Genomic DNA, 19,211 nt, shown 5'->3' on the forward strand with positions numbered 1-19,211 from the left:
TCTCCTCTATATCCAATTCTGACCCTCTGTGATTTGGTTTCTGCCTCTTCTCTGAGTCCTCTTCTAGACTGTGAGCCCATTGTTGGGCAGAGACCATCTCTATATGTGGCCAACTTGTACTTCCCAAGCCCTTAGTACAGTGCTTTGCACACAGTAAGCGCTCAATAAATGCAATTGAATAAATGAATGTGAGAGAGAGAGAGAGCATGAGAGAGAGAGGGAGTATAATGGGAAGATGGATGCAGAAGTTATACATTTGCTTCCCTATGTGACTATCTGTCCCAACCATGATTAAAAGTTTGATGAAAATGACTATTTGGATCCTAAATCATTCAAACCGGGTTTATTTTTGCAGTTAAAACTTTTTTTTTGCTATTTTCTATCAATCTAATCAGCAAATCACCAGCTGCTGTTTATTGGTAGTCTTTTGTCTTTTTTTTTCCAAAACAACAGAAGGAAGTACAATAGAAGTCTGAGGTCTTGCTCATTGTTGTCGATATTTTAAGGTGCACATAATTCCCTTGGATTATTCCGCTAGAAAGCAGACTTTCCTGAACTTGAAAGAAGTGTTATTCCTTAATGTAGTTAATTAAAGATTCAAGACTTGTCAAGATTATGACAACTAATCAAAACAGCCTGTAGTTAAATTTAACAGCCTCTTACAGGTAATCTGATTTTCTAATTATTTTTTAAAAGTTAGGTTGGCTGTACTAAAATAATGCTCTGAAGTCTGATAGCCTCCTTAGATTGCTGGCATAGAGAGTATATTGGAAAATGCCTTGAGTTAGGTCAGTGGTTATTAATATTTCATTTCTGGCCATCTGAACCATTCTGATGCTATTTTCCCCTGTAACTGGACTCAGCTGTTGAATATGTCTCTATATGCATAAGAAGTATATGCTTAAAAGGATGAATAATAATAATAATAATGGCATTTATTAAGTGCTTACTCTGTGAAAAGCACTGTTCTAAGAGCTGGGGAGGTTACAAGGTGATCAGGTTGTTCCCCAGGGGGCTCACAGTCTTAATCCCCATTTTACTTGTACATATCTATTCTATTTATTTTATTTTGTTAGTATGTTTGGTTTTGTTCTCTGTCTCCCCATTCTAGACTGTGAGCCCACTGTTGGGTAGGGACTGTGTCTATATGTTGCCAACTTGTACTTCCCAAGGGCTTAGTACAGTGCTCTGCACACAGTAAGTGCTCAATAAATATGATTGATTGATTGATTTTACAGATGAGGTAACTGAGGCACAGAGAAGTTAAGTGACTTGCCCAAAGTCACACAGCTGACAATTGGCGGAGCCAGGATTTGAACCCATGACCTCTGACTCCACAGCCTGTGCTCATTCCACTGAGCCATGCTGCTTCTCTAGCATTGACCAACAACCTCTTCTCTCATTGTTTTATTGAGTTTATTTGTTTAACAATATCTTTTCCAAATCCCTATCCTCTTCCCCACCCCCACCCCCAAAGGCCATTAATATCCCTTCCTCTGGGGAGTGTCCCCCTTTTCTGACACCTAAAGAGTGATATCTAATAATAGCAATAACAATAATAATGATAATGATTAATAATAGCTGTGTTATTTATTAATAATAATAATAATAATAATGATGGTATTTGTTAAGCACTTACAATGTGCAAAGAGCACTGTTCTAAACACTGGGGGGGATACAAGGTGATCAAGTTGTCCCACGGGGGGCTCACTATCTTCATCCCCATTTTACAGATGAGGTGACTGAGGCTCAGAGAAGTGAAGTGACTCGCCCAAGGTCACAAAGCAGACACGTGGCAGAGCCAGGATTCAAACCCATGACCTCTGACTCCCAAGTCCGGGCTCTTTCCACTAAGCCATGCTGACCGGGAATCCCGTGTGGGACAGGGACTGTGTAACCTTGCATCCACCCCAGCGTTTAATACAATGCCTGGCACATAGTAAGTACTTAACAAATACCATTTAAAACAAATGGAAATATTTGTCTAGGGAACAAATAGAGAAGCAGCGTGGCTCAGTGGAAAGAGCCCGGGCTTTGGAGTCAGAGGTCATGGGTTCAAATCCCGGCTCCGCCACATGTCTGCTGTGTGACCTTGGGCAAGTCACTTCACTTCTCTGAGCCTCAGTTACCTCATCTGTAAAATGGGGATTAAGACTGTGAGCCCCACGTGGGACAGCTTAATCAACTTGTATCCCCCCAGCGCTTAGAACAGTGCTTTGCACATAGTAAGTGCTTAACAAATGCCATCATCATCATCATCATCATCAAATGGAGGACTTGACGGCCTCCGACCCGTCGGGTCACACCTGACGAGGACTTTAAGGAGGTCACTGACTTAGGGCCTCTGTTTCCTCCTCTAAAAAAAATGAGGTGGATCGAACTTCACGTTTGCCAACGGCTTCTAGGTAGGACGATGCCCCGGGGAAAGGATGTCTCTAAATACAGGAAAGGAGAAGTTGTCGGCAATAATGATTATAAAATTAGTTAAGCCCTTACTGTGTGCCAAGTGCTGTTCTAAGCACTGGGGTAGATACAAGTTCATCAGTTCGGGGGCAGGACCCTGGCCCACAAGGAGGACCCAGTCTAAGTCAGAGGGAGAACAGGTACTGTACCCCTTATAATAATAATAACAATAATGGCATTTATTAAGCGCTTACTGTGTGCAAAGTATATATGTATATATGTTTGTACATATTTGTACATATTTGTTTGTACATATTTATTACTCTATTTATTTTACTTGTACATATCTATTCTATTTTATTTTGTTAGTATGGTTTTGTTCTCTGTCTCCCCCTTTTAGACTGTGAGCTCACTGTTGGGTAGGGACTGTCTCTATATGTTGCCAACTTGTACTTCCCAAGCGCTTAGTACAGTGCTCTGCACACAGTATGCGCTCAATAAATACGATTGAATGAATGAATGAACGCCAGGGTGGCTCCCAAGGAGATCGGGTTGGACGCAGGCCTTGTCCCACAGCGGGCTCTTACCATGTGTATTACTCTATCTATCTATTTATTTATTTATTTATTTATTTATCTTATATTACTCTTTAATTATTTTATTTGTACATGTTTATTCTATTTATTTTATTTTGTTAATATGTTTTGTTTTGTTGTCTGCCTCCCCCTTCTAGACTGTGAACCCACTGTTGGGTAGGGACCGTCTCTATATGTTGCCGATTTGTACTTCCCAAGCGCTTAGTACAGTGCTCTGCACACAGTAAGCGCTCAATAAATACGATTGAATGAATGAATGAATGCAAAGCACTATTCTAAGTGCTTCAATTGAGATGAGGGAACAGACCCAGGGCAGTGAAGTGACTTGCCCAAGGTCACACGTCAGACACGTGGCGGAACCAAGTTTAGGACCCAGGTCCTTTGCTTCCCAGACCCGGGCTCTTTAATAATAATAATGATGGCATTTATTAAGCACTTACTATGTGCCAAGCACTGTTCTAAGCACTGGGGAAGTCACAAGGTGATCAGGTTGTCCCACGGGGGGCTCACAGTCTTCATCCCCATTTTACGGATGAGGTAACTGAGGCCCAGAGAAGTGAAGTGACTTGCCCAAAGTCACCCAGCTGACAATTGGCGGAGCCGGGATTTGAACCCATGACCTCTGACTCCAAAGCCCGGGCTCTTTCCACTGAGCCACACTGCTTCTACCTATCCGTGGCTATGGTGCCCGCTTTGGGGGAAAACCCAGCTGACAGCTATGGGGGGATGATACACGGCTTCCTTCCCGCCACCGGCTGGCATCCAAATCTCCTCTCCCGAACACACGCACCCCCCTGGAAATAAACCGCATCCCCCACCCAGCTCCAGTCCTCCCCTCCCGGAGCTCCGGGCCTTACTTAGATGTCTAGCTCCTCTAATAATAATGATAATAATAATTACTGCATTTGTTAAGGGCTTTCTATGTGCCAGGTACTGTACTAAGCACTGCGGGGGATACAAGTAAATCATTTTGGGCACAATCCCTGTCCCACGCGGAGCTCACAGTCTCAATCCCCATTTTACAGATTATGTAACTGAGGCAAAGAGAAGTGAAATGACTTGCCCAAGGTCACTCAGCAGACAAATGGTGAGGCCGGGATTAGAACCCATGACCTTCTGACTCCCAGGAGCATGGTTTATCTTCTACACCACGCTCCTTCTACAATGGAGGGTGAGGGGGTGTGTTGCTGTCGGGACAGCTGAGAAGTCTACTCTTTGAGGGTGCTGTGCACTAAAGCGCCTGGCACATAGTAAGCGCTTAACAAAAAACACAATTCTTCTTCTTATTATTATGTCACGGGGGAGGGCAGGGAGCTCCCATTCAATGGGAAGCTGCATCTTCATCCACCATTTAGATTGAAACCTGCCATCTCTCCCCAGAACACACATCCCATTCATTCTGGCTAGTGGTGCTTTGGACTCTTTCTACAAGATACTGTGGCATGTTTCCTTTAAGGCAGAAAGTTATTTTCGCTTATTGCAAAGGAAGATAAAATGGACTAATATAGATTCCTGTGTACACTCTACCTCGATCAAACCCTGGCATCCACACAAACTAGTGATTTTTCTACTGTAACTCTAAAAGCTCAGGCTGTGGGTAGTTAAGTTACTCAATCCCCATTTTATGGATCATGTAACTGAGGCAAAGAGAAGTGAAATGGCTTGCCCGAGGTCACTCAACAGACAAATGGTGAGGCCGGGATTAGAACCCATGACCTTCTTCTCTTCCTTCTTAGCCAGTTCCTTTTCACTGAATTTTTTTTTAACTGATCTGTGAGCTAATCTTCTAAGATGGTCAGTCAGATAGAGAAAGCCAGCTATTCAAATGTATAGGGGCTGAAGGTCGTTGCTCAGTGGAAAGAGCCCGGGCTTTGGAGTCAGAGGTCATGGGTTCGAATCCTGGCTCCGCCACATGTCTGCTGTGTGACCTTGGGCAAGTCACTCAACTTCTCTGAGCCTCAGTTACCTCATCTGGAAAACGGGGATTATGACTGTGAGCCCCACGTGGGACAACCTGATCACCTTGTATCCCCCCAGCGCTTAGAACAGTGCTTTGCACATAGTAAGAGCTTAACAAATGCCATTATAAATCAATCAATCAATTGTATTTATTGAGTGCTTACCGTGTACAGAGCACTGTACTAAGTGCTTGGGAAGTACAAGTTGACAACATATAGAGACAGTCCCTACCCAACAGTGGGCTCACAGTCTAGAAGGGGGAGACAGAGAACAAAACCAAAGATATTAACAAAATAAAATAAATAGAATAGATATGTACAAGTAAAATAAATAAATAAATGGAGTAATAAATATGTGCAAACATATATACATATATATATACATATGCATATATACTTGAATTAACAGTTCAAGTAACCAAAACCTTTGTTTATTTAATTATCTGACAGTTTCCGAACTCAATATTTGATTATCCATCCAATTTTTAAATTATTTTTTGGATTATTGTTCAGTTCAGATTATAAGTAATTGGCTATAGTGAATAATAATAATAAACTCCCTCGAGACTGTAAACTTCCTCTAGACTGTAAGCTCTTTGAGGGTAGGGAATATGTCTACCAACTTTGTTATATTTTACTCTCCCAAGTGCTTAGTTCAGTACTTTCCACACAGTAAGTGCTTAAATTTGGAAACTATGGATTGAACTATGGGAATCCTTATCCATAGAAAGGGGACTACCCCAAATATTCCACGTGCTATGTCTGAAAAATAAGATGGATTTGGGGGGAGTGAGGTTCTAATTCCTGAAGCATTGACTCAAGATGCCAGTTGCAATATAAACAGGATTAATGGCCAGTCAATCATTCAGTAGTATTTTCAGAGTGCAAAGTGTATGCTGTATTCATTCATTCATTCATTCATTCAATTCATTTATTGAGTGTTTACTGTGTGCAGAGCACTGTACTAAGCTCTTGGAGAGTACAATTAGACAACAAATATTACAGTGTGGCAACAAATAAATGCCTGGGTGAGTACAAATGAAGCACTCACCCTACCCTGAAGTAGTTGGCACACACTCAGGAAAAATTGAATTTAATTTTTGCAGAATTTAGTTTACATGGAACATTTTTGCAACTAATAATAATAATGTTGGTATTTGTTAAGTGTTTACTATGTGCATGGCACTGTTCTAAGAGCTGGAGGGAATACAAGGAGTCCCATGTGGGACTCACAGTCTTACTCCCTATTTTACAGACGAGATAACTGAGGCACAGAGAAATGAATGACATGCCCAAGGTCACACAGCAGACAATTGGTGGAACCGGGATTAGAACCCATGCCCTCTGACTCCCAAACCCAGGCTCTTTCCACTGAGCCATGCTGCTTCTGCAATTCTTAAATTCATATGTCCTCTCACTAGTGGGTTTATTGATGCCAACTTTAGAAAAAACAAAGTTGAACACTTCAAAGTACAAGTTGACTATAGAATAATGGATCTATTTCTGACTTTGTAATTCCCGCAAAGTCATGAGGTTTTTTTTCCTGTTGATATTATATTGGTAATATATTGGTATACATAATTACAGAATCAACAAAGCACGGTCCACAAAAATTCACAGTTAGGGACTGCTGGGAGCCTTGAATTCCCGTCTCTGGAACACCACTGACCTGCTGTGACCTTAGAAAATAACTTAAACTCTCTGTGCCTTGAGTTCTTCCTTGTAAAATGGAGATCATAATACTTGTCTCTCCCTGTCTTGCAGTGATGTTGAGAGGATTACCACTCCCTGAGAGGTCCAGGTACTGAGTGTGGGGTTACGTGGGTGGGGTTTTAATACAATCAATTTGCAAAAGCCCCCCACTTCAAAACCTTACTGAAGGCATGTCTCCTCCAAGAGGCCTTCCCGGACTAAACCATATGTTTCCTCACCTCCTACTCCTTTCTGTGTCACCCTCACTTGCTCCCTTTGCTCTTCCCCACTCCCAGTCCCACAGCACTATGTCTTGTCTTATGTCATTGAGTCGTTTTCGACCCATAGCAGCACCATAGACAAACCTCTTCCAGAACACTCCACTCTCCATCTGCAATCGTTCTGGTCGTGTATCCATAGAGTTTTCTTGGTAAAAATACAGAAGTGGTTTACCACGGCCGCCTTCCACACAGTAAACTAGAGTCTCCGCCCTCAAATCTCTCCCATACTGCTGCTGCCCAGCATGGGTGAGTTTTGACTTGCAATAGATTGCCTTTCACTCTCTAGCCACTGTCCAAACTAGGAATTAAATGGGTTGGCCTCTGTTTAACTCTCCCTCCCTTAGCCAAGACTGGTAGAGTACTGGAAACTCTCCAGTTGAGACCCTGAGAGGGGCTAGCACTTATGTACATATCTGTAATTTTATTCATTTGTATTGATATCTGTCTCCGTACCCAGGCTCTAAACTGGCTGTCGGCAGGGAATGTCACTGTTAATTGTTGTATTGTATTTTCCCGATCGTTTAGTATAGTGATCTGTACACTGTAATTACTGAGTAAATATGATTGAATGAATGATTGAATGAATCAATGAATGAAAAGCCCACCCCAAATTGACAAAGTCGGTTCCCTTTTGCCCTTGTGAAGATTGTCTCCCTAAGGTTAACAATATTTTGATGTATTGTACTCTCCCCAGAACTTAATACAGTGCTCTGCACAAAGTAAGCACTCAGTAAATATGATTGACAGACTGACTGTGTAAACCACTATTAGCCCCTTTGCTATTAGTTGAGTTCTATGTCTTCTTGTGAGCTGTTGAGCAGAAACGTGACATCCCTCAGTCTCAATGGTCTCAATTGCTCTTAGACACTCCTCCAGATGTCCCAATGATCTCCACCTCGTGACCTGATTTGTCATCTTGTAGCCTGGGTGTGGGGGAACACAGATGGCACACCGAAAATACCAAGTAATGGGGGAAAGATTGAATGCTAGGTTGAATCCCAAGCTGTGATGAGGCAGGGATTGGAGGTATCCTCTGCTGGTAACACTTCCAGGGAACACCGTGGTCTGCTCTCCAGGGCAGTAGGGGATACATGATGGCACCTTGGTGTCAGAAGGGGCTGGCAGTTCCAAGCTAAGAGAGCCTATCCAACAGTGGAGGCAGGACTCAAGACCAGTAGGTGGGTGGGCATGCTGTGTGCGGGACTGGAGGTACCCGGAGATGCTCGGAGGTGAACCTTGGAGTGTGCCACAGGTGAGGGGATGGGGGAGGGATGGAGCGGCATCAGTTCCACAGTGGTGGCAGCTTGGAGAGTCCCTCTCCAGGATGAAGGACCCATTCTGGACCACAGGGATGGCATTTTGGCTCACATCTCCCTCCACACACTGCAAAGCTCAAATTGGACCACAGGTTGGAGCAGGCGAGGGGACAGAATGGGGGAAAAAACAGTGGCAGCAGCTAGAGGATGACCCATGGCAGCAGAGGCTCCGTACCTGGACTCCATGGTGGAAGTGGCGTTGCTCAGTGGAAAGAGCACGGGCTTTGGAGTCAGAGCTCATGAGTTCAAATCCCGGCTCCGCCAATTGTCAGCTGTGTGACTTTGGGCAAGTTACTTAACTTCTGGGCCTCAGTTACCTCATCTGTAAAATGGGGATTAAGGCTGTGAGCCCCATGAGGGACAACCTGATCACCTTGTAACCTCCCCAGCGCTTAGAACAGTGCTTTGCACAGAGTAAGCGCTTAATAAATGCCATTATTATTATTATTATTACCCCAGTGCTTAGAACAGTGCTTGGGGTTTATTTATATTGATGCTATTGATACCTGTCTGTTTTGTTTTGTTGTCTGTTTTCCCCATTCTAGACTGTGAGCCCATTGTTGGGTAAGAATTGTCTATTTGTTGCTGAATTGTATTTTACAAGCTCTTCGTACAGTGCTCTGCACACAGTAAGTGCTCAATAAATATGATTGAATGAATGAATGAATGGCACATAGTAAGTGATTAACAAATGCCATTATTATTATTATTATTATTATCATATACCCTGTAAATAGAGAAGCAGTGTGGCTCAGTGGAAAGAGCACAGGCTTTGGAGTCAGAGGCCATGGGTTCGAATGCCGGCTCCACCACATGTCTGTCGTGTGACCTTGGGCAAGTCACTTAACTTCTCTGAGCCTCAGTTACCTCATCTGTAAAAAGGGGATTAAGACTGTGAGCCCCATGTGGGACAACCTAGTCACCTTGTATCCCCCCCAGCACTTAGAACAGTGCTTTGCACCTAGTAAGCACTTAACAAATGCCATTATTATTATTATTATTATTATTATTACCCTGTGCTCACCTCTCTGCTACAGAGCCTGAGCCAGGTGAAGTCAAGGGGAACAGAGAGTATGGAATTATTTCATTTGAAGGCACTTGGGAAATACAAAGCCCAGTACAAAAGCAAGCTATATTATTAATAAAATAGTTCTATTTTTCTTCTGGTGCCTATAGAGTTTACAATTCTTTTTTTTCTTTCTAAAAATTATCATTGGTAGCATTCAAAGAAATGAACTTCAAGTCACAAAAACAAACCTTTATTTTATGTAATTTAAAATAGCCTGTTGATTATCTTAAGTCATCCTGTGAACTATCAAGTGAAAAATCAGCGAAAGCATCTCCATGAAGTGTAAGCTCCTCTACTGGCTGGTAAGTTTATCAACTCCCTGATATTGTACTTACCCATGCACATAGTATAATGTTCTGTACACAAGAAGCACATTAAAGGTCACCAAAAATATCAAATCTTTTCCTTCATCTGTTACCAACCATAAAAGCTTATACTTCCTGGAATCTAAAAGACAGGTCTCATACCTACCTACATTCATCTAATCGCATTTATGGAGCACTTAATGTGTGCACAGCACTATACTAAGCACTTGGGAGAGTACAATATAACAAAAGCAGACATATTCCCTGCCCCCCCCCCCCCCCCCACACACACACACACAGAAACACACTCACACACCCAGCAGTGCAACCTAATAGAAATAACAGGGGCTTGGAAGTCAGAGGACCTGGATTCTTATCCCCTCCGTTCCACTTTTCTTTCTTTATTGGCGCTTTCTAAGGGTTTTCTATGTGCCAGGCAAGTGCTGCCCTGTGGTAGATAGGAGATAATTGGGCTGGACATAGTTTGGGGATGTTTGTGATACATGGGGATCACAGCCCTAATTCCCATTTTACAGATGAGGTAACTGAAGCACAGAGAAATTAAGGGACTTGCTCAAGGTTACACAGCACACAGGTGGTGGGGCCAGGATTAGAATCCAAGTCTTCTGACTCCAGGTCTCTGCTCTTCCCTCTAGACCACACTGCTTCTCTTACCTGCTGTGTGACCTTGGGCAAGTCAATTAACTTCTCTACACCTCAGTTACCTCATAATAATGATAATAATAATGATGGCATTTATTAAGCACTTACTATGTACAAAGCACTATTCTAATAATAACAATAATAATAATGATGGTATTTGTTAAATGCAAAGCACTGTTCTAAGTTCTGGGGAGGTTACAAGGTGATCACATCATCCCACGGGGGGCTCACAGTCTTAATCCCCATTTTACAAATGAGGTAACTGAGGCACAGAAAAGTTAAGTGACTTGCCCAAAGTCACACAGCTGACAATTGGCAGAGCTGAGATTTGAACCCATGACCTCTGACTCCCAAGCCCATGCTCTTTCCACTGAGCCATGCTGCTTCTCAAAAAATCAATAATAAATATGGCATTTATTAAGTGCTTAGTGCTTGCAAATCACTGCTTTCAGTGCTGGGAAGGTTACAAGGTGATCAGATTGTCCCACAGGGGACTCACAGTCTTAATCCCCATTTTACAGATGAGGTAACTGAGGCCCAGAGAAGTTAAGTGACTTGCCCAAAGTCACACAGCTGGCAATTGGCAGAGCAGGGATTTGAACTCATGACCTCTGTCTCCCAAGCCCATGCTCTTTCCCTGAGCCATGCTGCTTCTCAAAAAATGAATAATAAATATGGAATTTATTAAGCGCTTAGTGCATGCAAATCACTGCTCTAAGCGTTGGGGAGGTTACAAGGTGATCAGGTTGCCCCACAGGAGGCTCACAGTCTTAATCCCCATTTTACAGATGAGGTAACTGAGACCCAGAGAAGTTAAGTGACTTGCCCAAAGTCACACAGCTGACAATTGGTGGGGCTGGGATTTGAACCCATGACCTCTGACTCCCAAGCCCGTGCTTTTTCCACCGAGCCACACTGCTTCTCTCATCTGTAGAATGGGGTTTCAAAACCTACTATAACTCTGAATTAGACTGCCAGCCCCATGTGAAACCTGATTATCTTGTATCCACCCTAGGATTTTGTATAGTGCTTGGCACAAAGTGCTTAACAAATACCGCTATTATTATTATTATTATTATCCATGGAATTCATTGTGAGCTTACTCCGTGCAGAGTACTGTAATAAGCACTTGGAAGAGTACAATAGAAATCGTAGATATGATCCCTGCCCTCAAAGAACTTACATCCAATCTGTAAATATGATTTCCATTTAGCTGCTGTTGGTCTAGTGGAAAGAGCACAGATCTGGCAATCAGGTTGTGGGTAAATAAAATAAATAAATAAATAAATTGATAAATAAAATGCCCACACATTTCAAAATTTGTGCCGACCTCTGCCCACCTCCATGTTCATCGCACTCTGTGCCCCAACAAGGAGATGGCTGATGAGGCTGGGAGAGTGAATGGTGTCGCACAAACCACTAACACTAAAATCAATTTCTTCTCCATGGTTCTTAATCCTGAAGCCTAAGGACCAAGATTCCTCCATTATTTCTGTGGAGAAACTCATTTCTTTTATAGCTATAATTGGAACTGCACATCTAATGCAGTCCCAAGTCCTAAGTCAGGAGCAAAATTAATTGGCAAAGATATCAGAATACTTTAGGTAGTGGCTATTGGGCAGAAGCAGCTAGTCAGGCAGACCAGTTGCTGTTCCATGCATCCTCATTTTTGCTCACACTGAGAGCCAGATTCCTAGAGTCAGAAGTTTGAGGTTTTTGGGGTTTGTTTTTTTTTTTGTGTGTGTGTGTGTGTGTGTGTGTGTGTGTGTGTGTGTGTGTTTGCCCATTCAAAGCTGTATACAAGTGAGGAAGATAACAATGGGAAAGGATACAGCCATGTGCCAAGGCGATGGGGGATGGTAAGGGGTAACAAAGAGAAAAGGGAGATGAAATTGGTTATTTAATTTTCTTTGTACAACTGGCATTTAGGGTTCTCCCAGAAATAAGATTTCAATTTTCTTCCTGAAAGACCTCCCAAATGACTTGTCAACACCAACTTTATTTTCCTTCTTCAACTTTTTTACAAATAGCACCGACCACAGGAAAGTGAGGATGGTTTCCATTAGAGTGCATACTGTGCAAGCTTTCGTGGGGCCATCGGCATGACTAGACTATAACCCAGTAGAATGATTTTCCACATGGCAGGCTAAACTTCTCTCCTCTTTCAGCACTTAGTACTGAGTCCTTCAGTCTGTCGGTGGTTTGAGAAATATAAATTACCACCCCCCCCCACACACACACACTCACACAGACATTCTCTCTCTCATTCTCTCGCTCTCTCCCCCTCTCCCTCTCCCCCTCTCTCTTTCTCTCTCTCTCTCGTGAACACACACATCATTTTGCAAAATGAAAAATAATACATTTGTGTTTGGCAGTATCTTGAAGTCCTAGAGTCTCCCTACTTTTTAGTGGGATACAGCCATTTCTGCTATTGCCTGTGTTTACATTACCCAGTTTTCATATAATAAGATGGAAGCTTTGAGGAACTTTGTTCTCACATAGGATTCTGTCTGGGCATAACATGGTTCAGAAGTAGAGTCAGTGCAGGGAGAAATGCTTTTGCGCATTTGTATGGTGTCAGAGAAAGCACGAGGCTGCTAAGCTTCCTAGACTGATCTGATCTCCTATTGCAACCAACTCCACATGCTTGCTCCTCTAACCCCAACCCATTCATGGGACTTCCATCTTGTCTATCCCAATATTAACCCCTTACTCAAATCCTCCCTCTGGCCTGGAACTCTTTTCTCCTTCACATTGAACAAACCACCACTTTCCCTAATATCACCACTCCTCCAGGAGTCAATCCCTAACTAAGGCTCATTTCCACCTATTTGCCCTTCCTTCTGTGCCATCTATGCACTTAGATATTTTCCACTTAAGTATTTGCTCTTCACCCCACCTTTAGTCCCACAGCACGTATTTACATATCCTTATTTTCTTTCATCTAATTCATTCAATCATATTTATTGAGTGCTTGCTGTGTGCAGAGCACTGTACTAAGCACTTATGCATTTTAGTGTCTGCCTTCCCTCTCTGCTGTAAGCTTCTTATGGAGAGGGATTGCCTACCAACTCTATTTTGTTGATCTCTTAAAAGTGTTTAGTACAGTGTTCTATGCACAGTAAGCCCTAAATAAATACCATTGACTGATTGATGGCCTCTACCTTATAATAGTTTTATAATAGTTCACTGTAAAGTACTTTCTGTTTATTCATTCATTCATTCATTCAGTCGTATTTATTGAGCACTTACTGTGTGCAGAGCACTGTACTAAGCACTTGGGAAGTACAAGTTGGCAACATATAGGGACGGTCCCTACCCGACAACAGTAAAATACCACTAAGGTACGATCAATCAATCAATGATATTTATTGAGCTCTTAGTGCATGCAGAGCACTATACTAAGCACCGGAAAGAGTAAAATAGACATATTCCCTGCCCACAGTGAGCTTCAGTGAGGTGTTAGAGCATTCATCTAGTCCCCTTCTCAGGTAACTGACCTCCAGTCACCTTATCCCATTCAGCTCAGCCCTCTCCAAATGGCATGGAAACCACAGCCCAACATCCCTCTTCCCAGAACGCAGTAGGAGATTCAGAAGCCATGGGATCGCGTGTCTTTCTAGCCCCCCATATCTGGCCTCCAGAGAGATAACCTCCAGTGGTCAAGGGCTCTCCATTTTTTCCAGGAAGAAGGGAGCTACAAGCCCTTTCCCTGCCAGAAAAGAGCAAAGGGTTTAAAAGCTCCTGATTTTGCACTTCAACACCACTCTCTGGCTGATTCCAAGCAACTCATCCTTCACTCTTCAGTTGCCTCCAAGCTTTGTGAAGATGACAACCACATGCCTCACCCCTCCAGGAGTGGAATGGGAGAATTCAGAAGCATTATCCTTGCACTCTCTCCACTACCCCATCTCTCTTATAGTCTCTTTTGCTGCCCTTGCTAAGGTAACTTCCCTATGGCACTTTCGTTCATTCATTCAGTCATCACCCCCGCCAGCTCTTCCGTACATTCAACTCCCTTCTCAGGCCCCCGGTTCCTCCCCCTCCTCCTTCCCTCACCCCCAACGATCTGGCCTCCTACTTCATTAACAAAATTAAATCCCTCAGGTCCGACCTCCCCAAAGTCTCTTCCCCCCTTTCTCCAACCCCCCGGCTCTCAACACTCTCTGCTACTCTCCCATCCTTCCCAGCGGTATCCTCAGAGGAACTCTCCTCCCTCCTCTCAAGTGCTACTCCGGCCACCTGTGCTTCTGACCCCATTCCCTCTCATCTTATGAAATCTCTCGCTCCATCCCTTCTCCCCTCCTTAACTTCCATCTTCAACCGCTCACTCTCCACTGGTTCCTTCCCCTCTGCCTTCAAACATGCCCATGTCTCTCCCATCCTAAAAAAACCCTCTCTTGACCCCACCTCACCTTCTAGTTATCGTCCCATATCCCTCCTACCATTCCTTTCCAAACTCCTTGAACGAGTTGTCTACACGCGCTGCCTAGAATTCCTCAACAACAACTCTCTCCTCGACCCCCTCCAGTCTGGCTTCCGTCCCCTTCATTCCACGGAAACTGCGCTCTCAAAGGTCACCGATGACCTCCTGCTTGCCAAATCCAACGGCTCATACTCTGTCCTAATCCTCCTCGACCTCTCAGCTGCCTTTGACACTGTGGACCACCCCCTTCTCCTCCACACGTTATCTGACCTTGGCTTCACAGACTCCGTCCTCTCCTGGTTCTCCTCTTATCTCTCCGGTCGTTCTTTCTCAGTCTCTTTTGCAGGCTCCTCCTCCCCCTCCCATCCTCTTATGGTGGGGGTTCCCCAAGGTTCAGTGCTTGGTCCCCTTCTGTTCTCAATCTACACTCACTCCCTTGGTGACCTCATTCGCTCCCACGGCTTCAACTATCATCTCTACGCTGATGACACCCAGATCTACATCTCTGCCCCTGCTCTCTCCCCCTCCCTCCAGGCTCGCATCTCCTCCTGCCTTCAGGACATCTCCATCTGGATGTCCGCCCGCCACCTAAAGCTCAACATGTCGAAGACTGAGCTCCTTGTCTTCCCTCCCAAACCTTGTCCTCTCCCTGACTTTCCCATCTCTGTTGACGGCACTACCATCCTTCCCGTCTCACAAGCCCGCAACCTTGGTGTCATCCTCGACTCCACTCTCTCATTCACCCCTCACATCCAAGCCGTCACCAAAACCTGCCGGTCTCAGCTCCGCAACATTGCCAAGATCCGCCCTTTCCTCTCCATCCAAACCGCTACCCTGCTCATTCAAGCTCTCATCCTATCCCGTCTGGACTACTGCACTAGCCTTCTCTCTGATCTCCCATCCTCGTGTCTCTCTCCACTTCAATCCATACTTCATGCTGCTGCCCGGATTATCTTTGTCCAGAAACGCTCTGGGCATATTACTCCCCTCCTCAAAAATCTCCAGTGGCTACCAATCAATCTGCGCATCAGGCAGAAACTCCTCACCCTGGGCTTCAAGGCTCTCCATCACCTCGCCCCCTCCTACCTCACCTCCCTTCTCTCCTTCTACTGCCCAGCCCGCAACCTCCGCTCCTCCACCGCTAATCTCCTCACTGTACCTCGTTCTCGCCTGTCCCGCCGTCGACCCCCGGCCCATGTCATCCCCCGGGCCTGGAATGCCCTCCCTTTGCCCCTCCGCCAAGCTAGCTCTCTTCCTCCCTTCAAGGCCCTGCTGAGAGCTCACCTCCTCCAGGAGGCCTTCCCAGACTGAGCCCCTTCCTTCCTCTCCCCCTCGTCCCCCTCTCCATCCCCCCATCTTACCTCCTTCCCTTCCCCACAGCACCTGTATATATGTATATATGGTTGTACATATTTATTACTCTATTTATTTATTTATTTATTTATTTATTTTACTTGTACATTTCTATCCTACTTATTTTATTTTGTTGGTATGTTTGGTTCTGTTCTCTGTCTCCCCCTTTTAGACTGTGAGCCCACTGTTGGGTAGGGACTGTCTCTATGTGATGCCAATTTGTACTTCCCAAGCGCTTAGTACAGTGCTCTGCACATAGTAAGCGCTCAATAAATACGATTGATTGATTGATTGATTGATTTATTGAGTGCATGCAGAGCACTGTACTAAACGCTTACATCCCTTCTCTTGTAACTCCTCCCACCACTCTCTTCCCCCATCACCCTTCCCTCTCAAATCTCCATTCAGCTAAGGGCTGAACAAGCCCCCACTAATATCTGACTTGTTTCTGGCCCACTCACTTGTTTATTTCCTACTACAGCCCAGCCAGCATATTTTTCTCCTCTAGCACCTGCTTGATTACTGTGGCTCAATCTCCTTCACCGCTAAACCTTTCTCACATCCCCTCTCTCGCCCTCTATATACGCCGGAACACCACTCTCCTTACTTTCAAAGCCTTATTCAGGTCACATCTCTAAGAGGTCTTTCCCAATTAAACTCTCTTTTCCTCTACTCCCTCTCCCCTCTGCATTACTTATGCACTTGGACCTTTTCCCTTCAATCACTTGGTAGTCACCCTACCCTCAGCCCCTCAAAACTTATGTACATATCAATAATTATTTATTTATATTAATGACTGTCTCCCTCCAGAGACTACACACTCCTTTGGGCAGGGAATGAGTCTACCGATTCTGCTGTTCTGTACTTTCCCAAACTTTTAGCACATAAGCACTCAATAAATACTGTTGATTGATTTTCTTCCTAGCCCTCACTGAAACTCTTCCTTCACCTGATAACCTTATCCTTTATTGTTCTCACTCTCTAGGGGATCTCATCTACACTCTCCATCTCTTAGGGAAGGGAGGAAGGGTTGACCTACTTCTCACTCTCAGCATTACTTTTGTTCTGTTTTATTCCCTGTATTTCTTTCTCTCTCTCTCTCTCTTCCTCTCTCTCTCTCCTCTCTCCCTCCTCACTCTTTTTTTCCTTGAACATTTTGACCCCAAGGATTTCCTTTACAGTCTGGCTAGCGGAGCTGGATTCACAGCTGGTCTATTGGACCTTGATCATGAGCAATAAATAGAATTTATTGAACCCTTTATGTGGGTAGAGCACTATACGAAGCACTTGGAAGCATGCAATATAACCGAGTTGGTAGAGACATTCCCAGCCCACGATGAGCTGACAGTCTTGAAAAGCAGCATGGCATAATGGATAGAGCACGGTCCGGGGAGTCAGAAGGTCATGGGCTCTAATTCTAATCCAACTGCTTGTCTGCTGTGTGGCCTTGGACAAGACACTACATTTCTCTGTGCCTCAGTTACCTTATCTGTAAAATGGGGATTGAGACTGTGAGCCCCACATCTGACAGGGTCTCTATCCAACCCAATTTGCTTGTATCTACCCCAGCACTTAGTACAGGGCCTGGCACACAGTAAACACTTAACAAATACCTCAATTATTATTGTTATTATTAGAGAGGAGTACTGCATTCTGCCACCTTTCCTCATCCTTTTTTGACGGAGGAAAGCCAAGAAGAGAGGGTCCTAACTGTCACCAGGTTCCTCTTTCCTCTTTCATTACACAGGCTAAACCAGACTCAAATCTAATGTTTATACTGAATAGTCTTCTGAAAAATTGTAGCTTCTGTTGAAATGCTCTGAGCTGAGCAACCTTCTGAATATGTCTCAAATAAAACTCACAGCTGGTAGAGTTAACATTGCTCCCACTCTTATCTCCTTCAATCTTCCCCTACCATTATCCTCTATTAAGTGATGGGAACACAGGGTCCCCTTAAATTCACTTAAATTGAGATGTTTTTTCAAGAAAAAAATGTAGATATGTTCCCAGGTTTTCAAGTACCAAGCAAACGGAACACTGAGGAACATCAAGGTACAGGAATGAATTTAGAGATATTGGGAGCTAAAACAGTCTACAATAATATACGTAGATTGCACTGAGCACATCATATTTATTACTTAAGCATATTTAGATGCATTTAACATTCTCAGTGATTTGTCTTTTTATTTTCCCGCCTCTGCATTCTGCAGCCACTCGAGTTTTAGAGGTTTCTCAGACACCAGTGTCTCCTATAAAATTCCTTGCCTAAAAAAGGTTATAAAGCAATGTAAATATATATTCAAACTAAAGGTGCCCTGATCTTTAAACTCTTTGTTTTTCATAAGAATGCTGAGGATATTTTTCTCTTCCTGGCAGTACCATATTGTAAATGCAAGCATTTTCAATGAATAGATCAAGCCTAACCATATGATCATTGATTGAATGAAATGAGGAAATGATCTCAGTGGTAACATTCCATTTTTTTACAGATGTGATCAGAAATCACATTACGATAATGTGGTCTCTATCTGAATGATCAGAAGCAGAGCAGGAACTGCTACCATATATCCTTGATAACTTTTCAGCAACTGTATGCTCACAATAATGTATCGATTTCTAAGTTCTAGTCTATATGCATTAGTCATTTCATCCTATGCTCTCTTTCTCTTATTGTACTTTTAGATTTAGAAGGGACTCTGACAGACAATCTGGTTTATCCCTGCCCTGAAGTAGAACTCTAACGTGGACATAATCATGTTTATAAGGACTCCTAGTTCCTCAATGTGAATTGTTGCGTCCCACTATCTGTAATTTATTTTAATGTTAAACCTGATAAATTGTAAGCTCCTGGAGAGAAGGAACAATGTCTACTAACTCTATTGTATTCTCCCAAGCTCTTTATACAATGCTCCACAGCCAGTAAACCTTCAGGAAATACTATTGATTGTCCCAAAGTGCTATTCTGTGTTCAATGGGTGCCCTATTAAAGAATAGGTATGGTCCCTGTCCTGAAGCAGCATGGCCTAGTGGAAAGAGAATCGGGGTGGGAGTCAGAGGATGTGGATTCTAATCCCGGCTCTGCCACATGTCTGCTGTGTGACCTTGGACAAGTCACTTCACTTCTTTGGGCCTCAGTTCCCTCATCTGAA

The 19,211-nt window shown here is 43.7% G+C and overlaps 1 non-coding gene across 1 annotated transcript; it reads right to left on the reverse strand.

The window, feature by feature from the left end:
- Positions 1 to 7,186: 7,186 nt before the first annotated feature.
- LOC119935880 lies at positions 7,187 to 7,324 on the reverse strand. The gene has a single exon (XR_005453484.1). It is a non-coding gene; the product is annotated as a small nucleolar RNA SNORA7 (small nucleolar RNA).
- Positions 7,325 to 19,211: the final 11,887 nt, after the last annotated feature.

The sequence above is a fragment of the Tachyglossus aculeatus genome, chromosome 1 (assembly GCF_015852505.1).
Source record: "Tachyglossus aculeatus isolate mTacAcu1 chromosome 1, mTacAcu1.pri, whole genome shotgun sequence".
In the NCBI taxonomy this organism is placed as follows: Eukaryota; Metazoa; Chordata; class Mammalia; order Monotremata; family Tachyglossidae; genus Tachyglossus; species Tachyglossus aculeatus.